The sequence below is a fragment of the Bos javanicus genome, chromosome 25, assembly GCF_032452875.1.
Source record: "Bos javanicus breed banteng chromosome 25, ARS-OSU_banteng_1.0, whole genome shotgun sequence".
In the NCBI taxonomy this organism is placed as follows: Eukaryota; Metazoa; Chordata; class Mammalia; order Artiodactyla; family Bovidae; genus Bos; species Bos javanicus.
In genome coordinates, this window is record NC_083892.1 from 32,818,885 (window position 1) to 32,835,208 (window position 16,324).

At 44.4% G+C, this 16,324-nt stretch overlaps 1 long non-coding RNA gene across 1 annotated transcript; it reads left to right on the top strand.

Moving 5' to 3' along the window:
• The first annotated feature begins 919 nt into the window (after positions 1-919).
• LOC133238586 (uncharacterized) lies at positions 920-8,611 on the top strand. Its single transcript, XR_009733574.1, has 3 exons — positions 920-1,586; positions 6,843-6,992; positions 8,094-8,611. It is a non-coding gene; the product is annotated as an uncharacterized LOC133238586 (long non-coding RNA).
• The last annotated feature ends 7,713 nt before the right edge of the window (positions 8,612-16,324 follow it).

Below are 16,324 nucleotides of genomic sequence, written 5' to 3' on the forward strand. Positions count from 1 at the left end.
ATAAAGTTCATTAAGCAAGGTGAACAGGTTCTAGAATTCTGCTGTAAATTACTATACCTATAGTCAACTATAATATACACTGGAAACTTTAACAGCACAGCTCTCACGTCACATATTCTTACCACAATAAAAAATTTAAATGATTTTTTTAATGTGAAAGAAAAAAATCCATGGACCTAAAATGTTGATCCACATTGTGTATCGTGTTTACTCTCCAGATAGCACCACTATACATATGCAGTGTGAAAATGCCCATTTCCTCCACATTTGCCCAAACTCAGTGAAAAGGGAAGGTTTTTCAGTGGTTCTAAAGTGCACATTGTGAACAAAGTTGGGCACTTTTCATATTTTTATTATCCATTTGCATTTATGTTTTTGCAAACGAATCATTTGCATTTTCACAATTGGGTCCTTTGGTCTCTTTTTTTTTCCCCTTTATTTCTTGCATGAGTGCTGTTTGTTTATTTTTAATTGAGGTATGGTTGATTTACCACCCTGTGTTAGTTTCAGGTATATAGCAAAGTGGTTCAAATATAGTCATGTTTTATATATATATATATATATATATATATATATATATAAAATGTCTATTCTTTTTCAAATTCTTTTCCCTTATAGGTTTTACAAAATATAGAGCTCCCTGTGCCATAGGGAACTGTTCCCTGTCCTTGTTAATTATCTATTTTATACACAATATTATATATATATATATTCATTCCAAACTCCTAATTTATCCCTCCCCCTTCCTTAACTGCTTTTCTAAATGAAAGCAAATTTTGTGTTTAAGGGATTACAAATATTTCCCCAGTTTGTCTTTGTGATATTTTTTTGTGTGTTGCTGTTGTACTGAGAAGTTTCATTTTTACGTGGTCCGAGTTATCCATTTCCCCCCCAGGTCTTTGGTGTTAACCAATGGTAAGAAAATCCTCGCCCACACCAAGAGAGAAGAGAGAGAAAGAGGGGTGAGGGGAGGGAGAGAGCTGCCTGTATACACAAACACCCACATGTTCTCCCCACAGCAAGATTTCTGTATTTCTATCTCTCATCTTCACCCTCCTTTGCTTGGCCTGCCTGGGGTTTTCCAGTTCACCGCCCCATTTAAGGCTCTTCCTCTGGGTCCCCGCGGATCCAGGTGGGGCGCGTGGACCGTCCTCGCCTGGGACCGCCTCCTGGGCTCCCAGACCCCGAAGGCTTCTTTACTTCCCTCGCAGCCCCGGGCCATCGTTTTCCAGGCGCGCGGCCGAGGTAGACCTGCTGTTCCCCTCCGCTGGCACCACCGGCTGACCGGCTTCATCGGTGGCCCGCAGCGCGCTGATTCCGAGCATCCGTGCCAATCCCGGAAGCACGTGGCCGAAGGAACTGTTTCCTAGGGTACTTCGGTCCTGAATGCGGAGGCGGAAGAAAGGGCTGAGGGTACCGCTGAACCGTGCCGCAGTCTCTCCGGCCGCGGCCAGTCAGCGGGGAAATCCCCAGCCAGGCAGGGATTTCCCTTTCCCTACAGTTTGCAGGCAGAACATAAACAGCTTAGAACAAAAGCGCCTTTGGTCCATCGCACGTTTCTGCTTCTCATTATAAACGGTGACTAGGTGAATATGTATTTTGGTTTTTCTAGTTCAGTCTGCGCGAGTTTGTTTAGCATGGGTTCGCCTCCTTAATCCTCAGCCGAGTCCTGTTCAGACAAACAGCATCATTACCTAACAGTGAGAAAGATTTCCCTTTGACATGTCCTTTCAGTCTTTATAAGTAGCTGAAGAGTAAGTTTCAGTTTAATATGGATTTCAGTTTTGTTTTATTGTAGTAAAATGGATATATATAACATAAAATCTACCATTGAAATCATTTTAAGTGTATAATTCAGTGGTATTACATGCATTCCTCATGTTGTGTAACCATCACCCTATTTCCAGAACTTTTGTCATCGTCCCAAAAAGCTATCCATTAAGCAATAACCCCCACACTTCTCTTTCTCCCTGCTCCTAGTAAACTCTATTCTACTTTCTGTCTCTTTGCTTATTGTATTTTCCTATATATTTATTTTTACTTATTTATTTGGTGGCACTGGGTCTTGGTTGCCGCTTGCGGGATCGAGTTCCCCATCCAGGGATCAAACCTGAGCCCCCTGCGTTGGGAATACGGTATCATAGCCGCCGGACCACCAGAAGAGTCAGTGGACTTGCCTACTTGGGATACCTCTTCAGAGTGGAATCATACAACATTTGTCCTTCTGTGACTGGCTTCAATCAACATATTTTTAAGATTACATGTTGTTATATGCATCAAAAATTCAACCTTTTATGGCTGAATAATATTCCATTGTATGTATATGCTATGTTTGCTTATCTATTCATTGGCTAGATCATTGCCGTCTATTGTAATGCTCAAAATTTTCCAAGCCAGGCTTCAACAATACATGAACCGTGAACTTACAGATGTTCAAGCTGGATTTAGAAAAGGCAGAGGAACCAGAGATCAAATTGCCAACATCCGCTGGATCATGGAAAAAGCAAGAGAGTTCCAGAAAAACATCTATTTCTGCTTTATTGACTATGCCAAAGCCTTAGACTGTGTGGATCACAATAAACTGTAGAAAATTCTGAAAGAGATGGAAATACCAGACCACCTGATCTGCCTTTTGAGAAATCTATATGCAGGTCAGGAAGCAACAGTTAGAACTGGACGTGGAACAACAGACTGGTTCCAAATAGGAAAAGGAGTACGTCAAGGCTGTATATTGTCACCCTGCTTATTTAACTTTTATACAGAGTACATCATGAGAAACGCTGGACTGGAAGAAGCACAAGCTGGAATCAAGATTGCCCGGAGAAATATCAATAACCTCAGATATGCAGATGACACCACCCTTATGGCAGAAAGTGAAGAAGAACTAAAGAGCCTCTTGGTGAAAGTAAAAGAGGAGAGTTAAAAAGTTGGCTTAAAGCTCAACATTCAGAAAATGAAGATCATGGCATCCGGTCCCATCACTTCCTGGGAAATAGATGGGGAAACAGTGGAAACAGTGGCAGACTTTATTTTTCTGGGCTCCAAAATCACTGCAGATGGTGATTGCAGCCATGAAATTAAAAGACGCTTACTCCTTGGAAGAAAAATTATGACCAACCTAGATAGCATATTCAAAAGCAGAGACATTACTTTGCCAGCAAAGGTTCATCTAGTCAAGGCTATGGTCTTTCCAGTAGTCATGTACGGATGTGAGGGTTGGACTATAAAGAAAGCTGAATGCTGAAGAATTGATGCTTTTGAACTGTGGTGTTGGAGAAGACTCTTGAGAGTCCCTTGGACTGCAAGGAGATCCAAATAGTCCATCCTAAAGGAGATCAGTCCTGAGTGTTCATTGGAAGGACTGATGTTGAAGATGTAACTCCAAAACTTTGGCCACCTGATAGGAAGAGCTAACTCATTTGAAAAGACCCTGATGCTGGGAAAGATTGAAGGTGGAAGGAGAAGGGGATGGCAGAGGATGAGATGGTTGAATGGCATCACCAACTCAATGGACATGGGTAAGCTTCAGGAGTTGGTGATAGATAGGGAGGACTGGCGTGCTGCAGTCCATGGGGTTGCAAAGAGTTGGACACGGCTGAGAGACTGAAGTGAACTGAACTGAACTGATTGGCTATGGGCTGCAGTCCATGGGGTTACATGACTGAGCATGCGTGCATGAGGGTGGAGGGAGATGGGTTGGTAGCAATAAACTGGTAGAACTAAAAAAAATAATAATGCTGCTATGGACATTCATGTGCAAGTATCTGTTTGAGTCCTTGTTTTCATTGTTTTTTAGATATAGACCTACAAGAGGAATTGTCCAGTCATATGGTAATTCTGTGTTTATGAGGAATCATCAAACTGTTTTCCACAGGGACTGCCCCGTTTTACATTCCCACTTAACAGTAATTGGAGGGTTCCAATTTCTCCACATCCACGCTACCACTTGCAATTTTCTTTTTTTATTAGTGTGTGTCTGTGCTTGCCAGCTTTTAATATGAGTTATACTAGTGGGTGTGGGGGCTTCTCAGGTGGCACAGTGGTAAAGAATCTGCCAAGCAGGAGACATGGGTTCAATCCCTGGGTTGGGAAGATCCCCTGGAGGAGGAAATGGCAACCCTCTCCAGTATTCTTGCCTGGGAAATCCTATGGACGGAGGAGCCTGGCAGGGTCCAGTCCGGTCCGTGGGATCACAAACAGTTGGACACGACTTAGCAACTAAACAATGACAAACAAATACACTAAGTCACCACCACCACCGGTGATCATAAAGTGGTATCTCATTGTGCTTGTTTAGACTTGTATTTCCCTAATGATGAATGAAGTTGTGCATCTTTTTAAGTGCTTTTTGGCCATTTTTAAATCACTGGAGAAATTGAGTCCTTGGTGGAGTTTTTAAAAATTATTTATTTATTTTTAGCTGTGCTGGGTCTTCACTGCTGCTTGGGGCTTTCTCTGGTTGTGGTGAATGGGGGCTATTCTTCATTGCAACACCCAGGCTTCTCATTGTGTGGCTCCTCTTGTTGCAGAGCCCGGGCTCTAGACTCTCGGGCTTCAGTAGTTGCAGCACATGGGCTCAGCCGTGGTGTAGGGCTTGGTTGCTCCATGGCCTGTGGGATCTTCCCGGACCAGGGATTAAACCTGTGTCCCCTGCATTGGCAGGCAGATTCTTATCCACCATACCAACAGGGAAGTCCAGGCCATTTTTCAATTAGGCTGTCTGTTTTGTCCTTGAGGTGTAGTAGTAGTTCTTTATATATTCTGGATATCAGTCTCTCATCAGATTTATTTATTGCAAATATTTTCTCCTATTCTGTGCGTTGTCTCTTCACTCTTTTTTTTTTTTAAGTTTTTATTGGGATATAGTTGATTTACAATGTCGTGTTAGTTTCAAGTGCACAGCAGAGTGAATCAGTTACACATATATTAACTCCTTTTTAGATTCTTTTCTCGTACAGGTCATTACACTGTATTGAGCAGAGTTCCTTGTGCTGTACAGCAAGTTTTTAATAGTTATCTATTTTATATTGGTTTGGTCAAAAGTTCGTTCAAGGTCCATAACATCTTACTGGAAAACCAAAACGAACTTTCTGGCCAGCACAATATGTAGTAGTATGTATATTCCACTCCCAACCTCCCAACTTTGATTCCTTTGCCCTCTTCAGTAATGAAATAACATGTACTTTGATGCACAAAATTTTAATTTTGATGAAGTCTAATTCACCTGCTTATTTACTCGCCAGTGCTTTGGGTATCATCTTTAAGAAACCATTGCTAAATCTCAGGCCATGAAGATATTCCCCTGTGTTTTCTTGGAACAGTTGCATAGTTTTAGCTCTTACATTTAGGTCTGATCCATTTCGAGTTAATTTTTGTATGTGGTTCAGGGTCGAGGTCTAATTTCATTCTTATGCATATGAATATTTAGTTTCCAGTTTCCCAGCACCATTTGTCAAAAAGACTGTCCTTTCCCTATGGAATGGCCTTGGGCTTATTTCTAGGCTTTCTCCGCTGTTCTGTTCCACTGGTCTAAATGTCTGTCCTGCCATTATCACTGCTATGATTACTGTAGCTTTGTAATAAATTTTGAAACTGCGAAGTGTGCATCCTTCAACTTTTCTTTGTTGACCAGTTTCTGATTTCAAGAGAAAAGCCGAAACCGTAAGTAAATAAAAATCATAAAAAATAAGTAAATGGAATCATGACGTGTACATACTGTTTTGTATTCTTTTCCTCCCTCAATATTGTGAGATTCATCCACGTTGTTCTAAGTAGCAATTCTTTGTTTCATCATAGCTTGATGATAGGTGTTTTTTGCTTGTTTGTTTTGCTTTTCTGGCCATGCCTCATGGCACTTGGGATCTTAGTTCCCTGACCTGGGATCGAACTGGTGCCCCCTGCAGTGGGAGCTCGGAGTCTTAACCCCTGCACCACCAGGGAAGTCCAAATAGGTTTAATTCTTGTAAAAACATAGAGCAAAATATTGGTACTAATTTCTAAATTGCATTTTTCTGGGTGGGACCATGTATTAATAGTAAAACAGCACAGTTTTTTCTGTTTCACCAATGAATTGGAAAGCAAGAGAAAACAAGTAACACTCAGCCCCAAATTAAAGGTTAACTTTGTTTTCAAGTAAAGTGAAATGATCTCTGAGCTATTTCCTGACATATTGCAGACAGACATAGGAAATGAAAGATATTTTTTTCTTTAGAACTCAGACTAAGAAAGTCCACTCTCTCAAAACCAAGTTTTAGCAAATGAAACGGACAAAAACTTATTCATAACAAATATCTGCACATTTACTATATTTCAATGTTGTTCAAGGCCCCAGAAAAGCCCTTAAATGTATGAACTGATAGGAAAAGTCATATTTGGCCCTTTTCATGTGTGATGTCCACATATTCCAAATTCAGATTCTAGCAAAAATGCAAACAGTGCCGGCATAAACCTAGTTAATAAACCAACCAGATTTTTTTCTAATACAATACAAAACACAGCTGTGACTATAAGCCTACTAAAGAACTGCAAATCCATTAGCCCAAGCAATCCCTCAGATCCATAGCTGGCTGCATTTGAGAGGGAGTGTGCAAAGGTTCTCTGGTTTAGGTTCCTCCAGGGTGGGGGGTGGGAGAGTCCGGAAGGAACGGGGCACGTGCTGTATATATAGGTACATGCTGGCGCAGAAAGCAAAGGGGGAAAGGTAGCTTGTACTCATTCATTCATTCACTCACTCACTCGTTCAGTGTTACTATCCAGTATACATTTCCACTCTTCGTGAACTTTTCTCCTCTATGACCTTCATTTTTTTAAAATGCCTATTTATTCATTTTTGGCTGCATCAGGTCTTAATTGTGGCATACAGGATCTTTGATGTTCCATTGTGGCGTGTGGGCTTAGTTGGCCTGAGGCACGTGGGATCTAAGTTTCCTGACTAGGAATTGAACTGGTGTCCCCTGCGTTGGAAGGCAGATTGTTAACCACTGGACCACCAGGTAAGTCCCTCTATGAACTTCATTTATTGTCCCACCCTCTGCGCTTCCCTGGTGTCTCAAAATCCGCCTGTGATGCAGGAGACCTGGGTTCAATCCCTGGGTTGGTAAGATTCCCTGGAGAAGGGCATGGCAACCCACTCCAGTATTCTTGCCTGAGAAATCCCTATGAACAGTGGAACCTGGTGGGCTATAGTCCATATGGTCGCACAGAGTCAGACATGACTGAGCGACTAAGCACAGCTGGGTTTAAGACAACAATGCCTCAGCACACAGGAGGCCTTTGGTGTTTGTTGACTGACTGAATGAAGGTAAAGCTCAGGCTCTGAAACCTTAGACTTAACTCCACCACATCTTGCCTCTGAGATATTCAGCATCCTTGCCTAAACTCTCTGAGCTACATGTCCTTATCTGCATGTTGGGGAGAACACCATCTATTTCTTAGGGAGACTGTGAGAACTTATTTAGGTCTGCCATATTGCCTGTATCTTTGCGACCCCATGGACTGTTGCCCACCAGGCTCCTCTGTCCATGGAAGTTTCCAGGCAAGAATACTGGAGTGGGTTGCCATTTCCTACTCCAGGGAAACTTTCTAACCCAGGGATTGAAACCGAGTCTCTTGTGTCCCCTGCAGTGGCAGGCAGATTCTTTACCACTGTGCCACCTGGGAAGTCCACCATATTGACTAACAGGCATTCAAGAGAATATGCTTGAATGCTTTGGAGGATGCAGGGAGAAATATGGGCCTGTCCTCTGGGAGTCTACAGACTGGTGGGAGCACAGAGTCATAAAGAGATCATCACACAGTATGACTAATGCACTGTCAGGAGGCCCAGAAGAGGTAGGGAAGGGACTCTTGAGTCAGGCTTTGAAGGACGCATGGAAGTTTCTAGCAAAGAAGATGGAGGGTGGAGGATATTAAAGGCAATGTGAAAGTGTTAGTTGCTTAGTTGTGTCCAACTCTTTGCAACCCCCTGGACTGTAGCCCGCCAGGCTTCTCTGTCCCCAGGATTCTCTAGGCAAGAATTCTGGAGTGGGTTGCCATGTCCTTCTCCAGGGGATCTCCCCGACCCAGGGATTGAACCCAGGTTTCCCAAATTGCAGGCGGATTCTTTACCACTGAGCCACCTGGGAAGACAAAGAGAAGAGCATGTCAAAGGTACCGAAGTGTCAAGGTGCACAGCTCGCAGAGGGGTCGGCAAACAGTCAGTGCCAGCCGGGACTTGGGGCCAGGAACAGACCAGGCTGCAGAGGGACTCACAGCTGATGACAATGGGCCTTCTGTGCCGCCTAAGAAGTGTGTGCTGGACATGCTCGTCAGGATGCCTGTCATTCCAGCTGCTATTTCCAGGCAAAATTGTGCCACCCACTCAGGAAAGCCGGACTAAGCCGCTTTAAACGAACAACAAAACCTTCATTCAAGTATTTTATTTACATGGAATAAAATAATTCCTTTTTGTGTGTTTAGTTAAAGGAGTTTTGACAAATGTGTTTACCCTTGCAACCCCCTGCCACCATCAACATACAGCACCTTTCTATCACCCTCAAAAAATCCCCTCCCGTCCCTCTGCATGCGTTGATCCTCTCCCCCAAACTCCAGGCCCGGCCTCACCTGATCTGCTTTCTGTCACTAATGTGCCTTTTCCAGAATTTCATAGAGATTTATATTTATTTTTATCGCGACAGTGGGATCTAGTTCCCTGACCAGGGCTCGAACCTCGGGACCCTTGCATTGGGAGCACGGAGTCTTAGCCACTGGACCGCTAGGGAAGTCCCTGCTATGCAGTTTTTGTGTCAGACTTATTCCCTTCACTCAGTCGTTTTGGAGATGAATTCACACTACTGTAGGTATTAGTAATCCGTTCCTCTTTACTGCTGGATACTAATCCTTTGTACAAATGTACCACTCACTGTTCATCCATGATGAACCTTTGGATGGTCTCCAGTTTGGGGTTATTATGGACAAAGCTGGATGTTCCTGTGTAATCCTTTGTGTGGACATATTTTCACTTTTCTTGGATTAATAGCTGGAGGTAGAACTGTTGGGTGTTAAGGAAAATGTGTGTTTAACTTTTAAGAAGCTGCAGAACTGTGAGAGAAGAGGAAGGAAGTGGGGGGTGGGAGGGAGAGGGGCAGAGAGATAAGAGAGAGGAGAAAGGGACTTTTCTGGTGGCCCAGGGGTTAAGACTCGGCAGGGCACGTGGGTTCGATCCCTGGTCGGGGAACAAAAAAGAAAAAAAGAGGGAGAAAGAGTGAGCTTCTCTCAGGCCAGTAGGGGAGTTAAGTCAGAATGCAAGGGGATCATTTGAGGGAGGGAGACTCCTGCAGGGCGGCCCCACAGCACTCACTCACGCACGCTCATCTGTGTCCCAGCCGCACCATCGTGGCCGCAGTGTCCCAAGGAAGCCAGGCCTCCTCCCAGTCCATAAAACCACACGGAATATTACATGGAACCCTAGGCGCCCCCATGGAAAAGCCCCGGGCAGGTGCAGCCAGGAGTCCCTGGAAGCCGGGGGCAAGTGCAGATTGGGGACGGAGCCCGTCTTGAGCACCGGGATCAAAGCCTCGGGAAGCAGAGGGAGGTGGGCTGCCTGGAGAGGCAGCGCCCACTCGGCCTTGGCGAGGCCCTGGGCTTGAGGCTGGAGGCCGGGAGGCCCGAGGAGGCACCTCTCCCATGAGCTCACTTGGCAGGCCCGGTGGAGCCGCCCGTTCCAGCCCACTGGAGCGCTGGCGGCCAGCACAGGTGGCCAGTCCCTACAGGCCCTCTGGGAGGGAAGAACTATCTGGATGGATTCACAGCAGCAAAGGGAGAGGGGAAGAGGAACAGCACAGAGCCCTGTGAAGGCCCCTTCCCACCCACAGGCCTGACATCCCTCCTATGGACGCTGGAAGCCACAGGCTAGGGGCCCCGAACGGGGTCCCTGGCAGCGCGGGACACCCAGTTGGACGGCCTCTGTGGGGCTTAATCTGGCCCCGTCACCAACAGACCAGCCAGCCATGGCTTCCACCCCTGAGCAAACTAGCCAGAACCTTTCCTAAAGGAAGAACACGTGGCTTTCAGCGTGAAGACAGTAAGAAGTGTTCCCCATGGGGCTTCCTGTCGCCATCCGCAGGGCACCTGCTCTCCGGTTTCTCTTGGATCTAGTCTGCCTTGACCCTGGGCCAAGTTGGCCTGGGAGATGCAAATCACATTGGGAGGCCTAGGAAGCCAGCCTCAAAGCCAAACCTGCAGAACCAGAAGGAGCCCTCTGCGCAATTCCCAGGCCAGAGTTCTGAGCCCCAAGGCCTCTGCACACCTGGCCCTGGGTGTGCTCTTGGAGGTGGCTGCTGTTGCCTCTGGCAACTGGTTGCCTGTCAACTTTCAGCTCCAGGTTGTGTCCCAAGAACCTTCTCTGCAGGTCCCTTCTTGTGTAACTTGAAAGACCTTGACCCTTCCCAGCTCCCACAAGCACACCTTTATTTTCTGCTCACTCAGACGAAACACCTGTGGCAGCAGGTTTGCACAACAGCCCTTCGATGGCCCCCACAGACGGACTCTGTCCCAAGCTCAGGGCTGTGGGAAGCATGTGGTCTGCAGTCTGTGTGTAAATCTATTTTACATACTTACAAAGTTCAAGTTTTCTGATTGTCTGCCCTCTGGCTGTGAACTGGATGGGACACAATTATAGTTCAAAACATTTGCCTGAAAAAAAATTAAAAACAAAACCAAACAAACATTTGCTTGCACAAAAAAGACAAATACTGTATGATTCCACTTGTATGCAGTACTTAGAGTAGTCGCATTCACAGAGACAGAAAATAGAATGGTGGTTGCCAGGGGCTGAGAAGTGGGCAGGGGGGAAGAGGGGTTGTTGGATGGGTTTCAGTTTTGCAAGATGGAAAGAGCTCTGGAGCTGGGTTGCACAAGACCATGAATATACTTAACACTACTGAACTGTACACTTAAAAATGGTTATGAGGGCATGTCTCATGTTATGTTCACTTGACCACAATTGAAACAGTTTGTAGGGGGTAAGGAAGAGAAGGATTGGGAGTTTGGGATTAGCAGGTACAAGCTATTATATATAGGATGGATAAACCACAAGGTCCTATTGTATAGCACAGGGAACTGTATTCAACATCCTGTAATAAAGCATAATAGAAAAGAATATGAAAAAATATATCTACATATAACTGAATCACTTTGCTGTACAGCAGAAATTAATGCAACGTTGGAAACCAACAATAAAAGTTTTTTAAATTTACTTTATCTGCAGAAGATTGTGACTTTTATGGCTTTGTAAGTCTCACAGAGGATGACTTTATGTGTGGGGATAGTTGTCAAAAATAAGCACTTTGTAGGCACAGAGTATGAAGAAGTTAGGATGCTGGGGGGAGAGGGAGTGAAACTGGTGAAGGGAATTAAGAGTTATGAGCCTCCAGTTATAAAGTGAATCCGCCACAGGGATGGAAAATAGCATAAGGGATATAGTCAATAATATTGTAATAACCTTGTTATTACAAAGGGGCAGACGTTGTCTGCAGACTATTTCCAGACTTATCGTGGTGATCACTTTGTGCTGTATGCAAATGCTGAATTACTGTGAAGTACACCTGAAACTGGGCTTCCCAGGGGCTCACCTGCCAGTGCAGGAGACATGCGAGATGCAGGTTCGATCGCTGGGTTAGGAAGACCCCCTGGAAAAGGAAATGGCAACCCACTCTAGTATTCTTGCCTGGAGAATTCCCATGGACCAGAGGAGCCTGGCGGGCTACAGTCCATGTGGTCTCAAAGACCTGGATTGAGCAACTGAGGACATACACACATCTAAAACATTAGAGTGCATCAACTATATTTGAAGTAAGAAATGAAAGAAGAAGTAGTGAGGCTGGGCCAAGGATGTGGTTAGGATGATACAAGGCGCCTCAGACACGCACTGAGGCTGCATCCCAGTGGATGTGTGGCCTGTAACAGAGAAGTACCTGGACCCCAGCAGCCTCAGTTTTGCTTTTGGCCACAAGTTGCTGCCTTTCCTTGGTTTCCAAGGCTGCAAGACACTGTTGATTCTGAAGAGGGGATGTTCAATGCACATTTATTGTCTACCAGGACATTTCAGGACCACATTTTACAAGAAGGCCTTTTTTCATTTGCTGTTAATCCTGGGAAGTTATATGAAGCTTTTTGTTTTATTACAGAATAGTGTTGTTGTTTTTTTTTAATTTAGGACTTATTTTGAAAAATAATGAGTTCTATTCAAATGTATGCAGATACCTTCCAGAGAAAGGTAATATAGCAAATTAATCTTGATCAGATAGTATGGACAACATTTCTGGAGTTTTTTTTTTTTTTTTGGTCATGCTGTGCAGCATGTAGGATCTTAGTTCCCTGACTACGTATGGAACCTGGACCCCCTGCATTGGAAGTGTGGAGTCTTAACCACTCACTGGACTGCCAGGGAATTTCCTGGAATATTTATATTTGATGACTCTATTAATTAATGCCTCTGACTTAAAACTAACCAAAAACTGCTAATATTTTCACTAAAGGGACTTACTAAACCCGGTCACAATAAATGAAGTACTTAAAATTAGTTAAAAGCTCTGAATCTATGCATCATTTTGAAGAAGAGATGAGGAATAGAGGAAGGTGTTGAAATAATGTATCGTGGTAGTCATCTAGTGCCTTTGGTTATTTGGACATTAATTTCAGAAGTGTCCCTATAATTATATTAAATTAAAGATCTCTAAAATTACAGGCCATAGATTTGCACTTTCAATGTTGAATAATTCTATAAAGGTGCTAGTTAAAATGCTGCTCTAAGACTAGAATGAAAGGATGTCCATTTAACTCAGTGAGGTCAGGCCGGCTTTAGCCCCCAAGGGATCTGTTAGGTTGAATCTGAAGCAGCTGTTTAAGAGATTCATTTAAGCAAAAGCTTTGGTTTCTTGGCTGGCAGTGTCCCCAGCAAGGAAACCACGTGACCACTCGGGGTAAGGCCAAGTCCCGTCAAGGACATTCAGAGGTTTATGAAGTGGCTACTTCAAGTCCACACCCCACCCCAAAAGGACTGTGTCCATTGCCCCGGGCTGGGGTGAGGGCTCCCTGGTGACTCTGATGTGCAGCCAGGGAGGAAAACCAGCCAAGAATTGATTGACAGGAGGGTGATGACTTTGGTTTTACTTCCATTGTCTGTCCTGGATGGGAGTCCCACAGATTAAAGAAAGCCAGTGGGTAAAAATATTTTAGTGACCTGGTAAATGGCTGCTCTAAGTCCAGCTAACATGTATAGCACATGAAGCATTTAAAGTGTTTTCAAGGATGTTCTCTGCTTCGGAGGCTTCCCTGGTGACCCTGCAGCAAAGAATCTGCTTGCAATGCAGGCGACACGGGTTTGATCCCTGGGTCAGGCAGATCCCCGGGGAAGGAAATGGCAACCCACTCCAGTAATCTTGCCTGGGAGATCTCATGGACAGAGGAGCTTAGCGGGCTACAGTCCATGGGGTCACAAAGATTCCGACACCACTTAGTGACTAAACAACAACAACTCCGCTTGGCTCTCTACAATCCTGTGAATAGATATCGTTGTCATTATGTTTGTGGTTGAATAAAGCTGGTTTAGAGAGATCAGGTGAGGGGCCCAGCTGGCAAGGGGCGGAGCCCGGGCTCAGACTGGCTTCATCCATCTGTCCCTTTGTTCTGAGACTGAAACAATTCTCTTCTGTAAGGGCCCATCCATTCTACCTTTTGTTCTCTGCTGCAATTCAGCCAGCTTGGTTCTTTTTCTTATTCTTTCTCTTACGTGTAAATTGAGATCAGTGTAATTGCCGAGAAACTAGGAATTAAGAGGGCAGCCATCCTGAGAGAGAAAAGTAAGGGACACAGTTGGTCGGTCTTGAAGCATGAAACACTTCCAGATGCCAAAATCACTTACCGCCCGCTTCACGTTGTTTGGCAGGGCTAAAATTAAATACTGCTTTGCAGTAGCTGTGGTGGGAATTGAAATTTTGCATCTTTTGTTAGACACTTTGGAAATGACCTTGAAAGAGAGGAGAACCTCAATTTGTGTTCCTTGGGAAAAAATACTGTCAAGAGAAGAGCAGCGACACTTGAAAACAGTTTCCATTTTTTAAATCAAAGGACTCGTAAATCACGGATTTTATTTCAAGACAGGCAAGATTCAAGCACAGAAAAGCGAGCACTTCGTTGGTAAAAATGTTTTTAAAAATTTCAAGCGAGATTATTTTCTGCAACTACTTGAAGAACTGCTGCCACCTCATGGAAAATTTTGATAAACTTCCAGTTCAGTGGAGAATCCACGTTTGCTGTCTTCCAGGATCTTCTAGTCACCGCTACTGGGACCAAAACCTCTGGAAATCTTTGATCTGCAAACTGAAACTTTTATTTATTTTTTTGTTATTTTTTATTTCTTCTTATTATTTTTAAAGAGTTTTTTTGATGTGGACCATTTTTAAAGTCTTCGTTGAATTTGTTATAATATTGTTTCTGTTTTATGTTTTGGTCTTTTTTGGCCACGAGGTGTCTGCGGAGGGACCCCACCCCTCACCCCCTCACCCCCACCCCAACAGGGATGGACCTGTAATCCCTGCATTAGAAGGCAAAGCCGTAACCCCTGGATCTCCAAGACTGTTCCTGAAGCTTTTATATCCTTGGAGGTCACTTCAAGAATGGTTAGCATGTCATAGAATCAAAGGGATTAGCTATTAAGTAACAATACTTATTTTCAAAACATTTTAAATGAAAGAAAGTTTAAAAATTTAAATAGTTACTTTTAAAATAAAGAAGCATGATTTCAATTGCAATTGAAATGAGCAGAGAGGACCTAATGATGAACTGTGTTCCCTTAAGCCCTTCATCTTTAATATTTTAAGAACATTTCTGGAACAAGGAGGCCAATGCTAGCTAAACATGGCCAACCCCTTCACACCTGCCTGGCCTCGTACACACATGAAATGACCTTCCCACCACTGGGTTCAGGTGGATTCTTTTTTCAAAGCTCCACTAAGAGATGCTCCTTCCTGGAAACATCCTTCAGCCCATCTGGGCAGAGTGGGTCATGTTTCCCTCTTTGTTTCTGCAGGAAACTGTGCCCACTCTTAGGGTCATTATTTACTCTTACCGTATTTACTGTTATAGCGTCTTATTATTCTTCCTTTTACTGTAATAGTTTTGTGGAGAGAATGAATAGTGTGAGAGCTGGGAGTTCCCACTCCGAGTTCAAATGCTGGCTTTGCCTATTACTAGCTTTATAGCCTTGAGCAAGTTTTCTCTGACGCAAAGGGGAGATAATAATAGTCTTACCTCAAAGGGTTATTATAAGCTTTCAATGAGCTAGTATCTATTGGGTGCTTAGAGTAGGGCCTGGCACAGAGGCAACCCTCTGGAAGTGTGACCTCTCATTGCTACTGTCCACATTTTTTTTTTTTATTTATTTTTTAATCGGAGGGAAATCACTTTACAATGTTTGTGTTGGTTTCTGCCATACAACAACACCGATCAGCCATAATCATACATATATCTCCTTCCTCTTGAACCTCCCTCCCCTCCCCTCATCTCCCCGCTCTAGGTCATCACAGACCACCAGGCTGGGCTCCCTGTGTTATATAGCAACTTCTCACCACTGTCCAGATTTGTTTTTTGAATTTTGGCTGCACCGTGCTGCATGTGGGATCTTAGTTCCCCAACAAGGGATCAAACCCAGGCGGCTGCATTGGAAGCACAGCATCTCAACCCCTGGATCACCAGGGACGACCGTACTGTCCACGTGGTAATAGCCCATGAGCAGGTCTGTCTCTCCCTAGGACGGGCCTTTTTCACCTGATTCCTCCATTTAGAACAAAGTGAGTCAATCAGTTGTGTTTAGTGAATGCAGGCATACACAAACCGAGATGCTTAAAAGCTCATTTTCCACGCAAATACTGTCCCAATAGTGATCTCTGACAGAGCGTGTGTGTGTGCTGGGACCAGAGCTCTCTCGCCCCTGCCCTGGCATGTTCCAGCTCCACTCTCCAAGTCCAGTTCTAACATGTACATGTTACACCAGGCTCCAGGCCGCCTTGGGCACCAAAGTAGTCAACAGAAAACATGTAGCCCAGAACTGAATCTGTGCCCACGATGGTAACGCATCTAGGTCAGAAGCCCAACGTGGGAACTGAAGTTTCCTTTCCAGATCCTGAGCTACAGACACCCCTGGCTGCCCCCAATATGTCCATTTTCCCCTCTTAGTTTTTTTTTCTCTTTTTTAAAAAAATGTTGTATATGAATCACTGGTGGCTCAGACAGTAAAGACACTGCCTGCAATGCAGGAGTCCTGCGTTCGATCCCTGAGTCAAGGAAG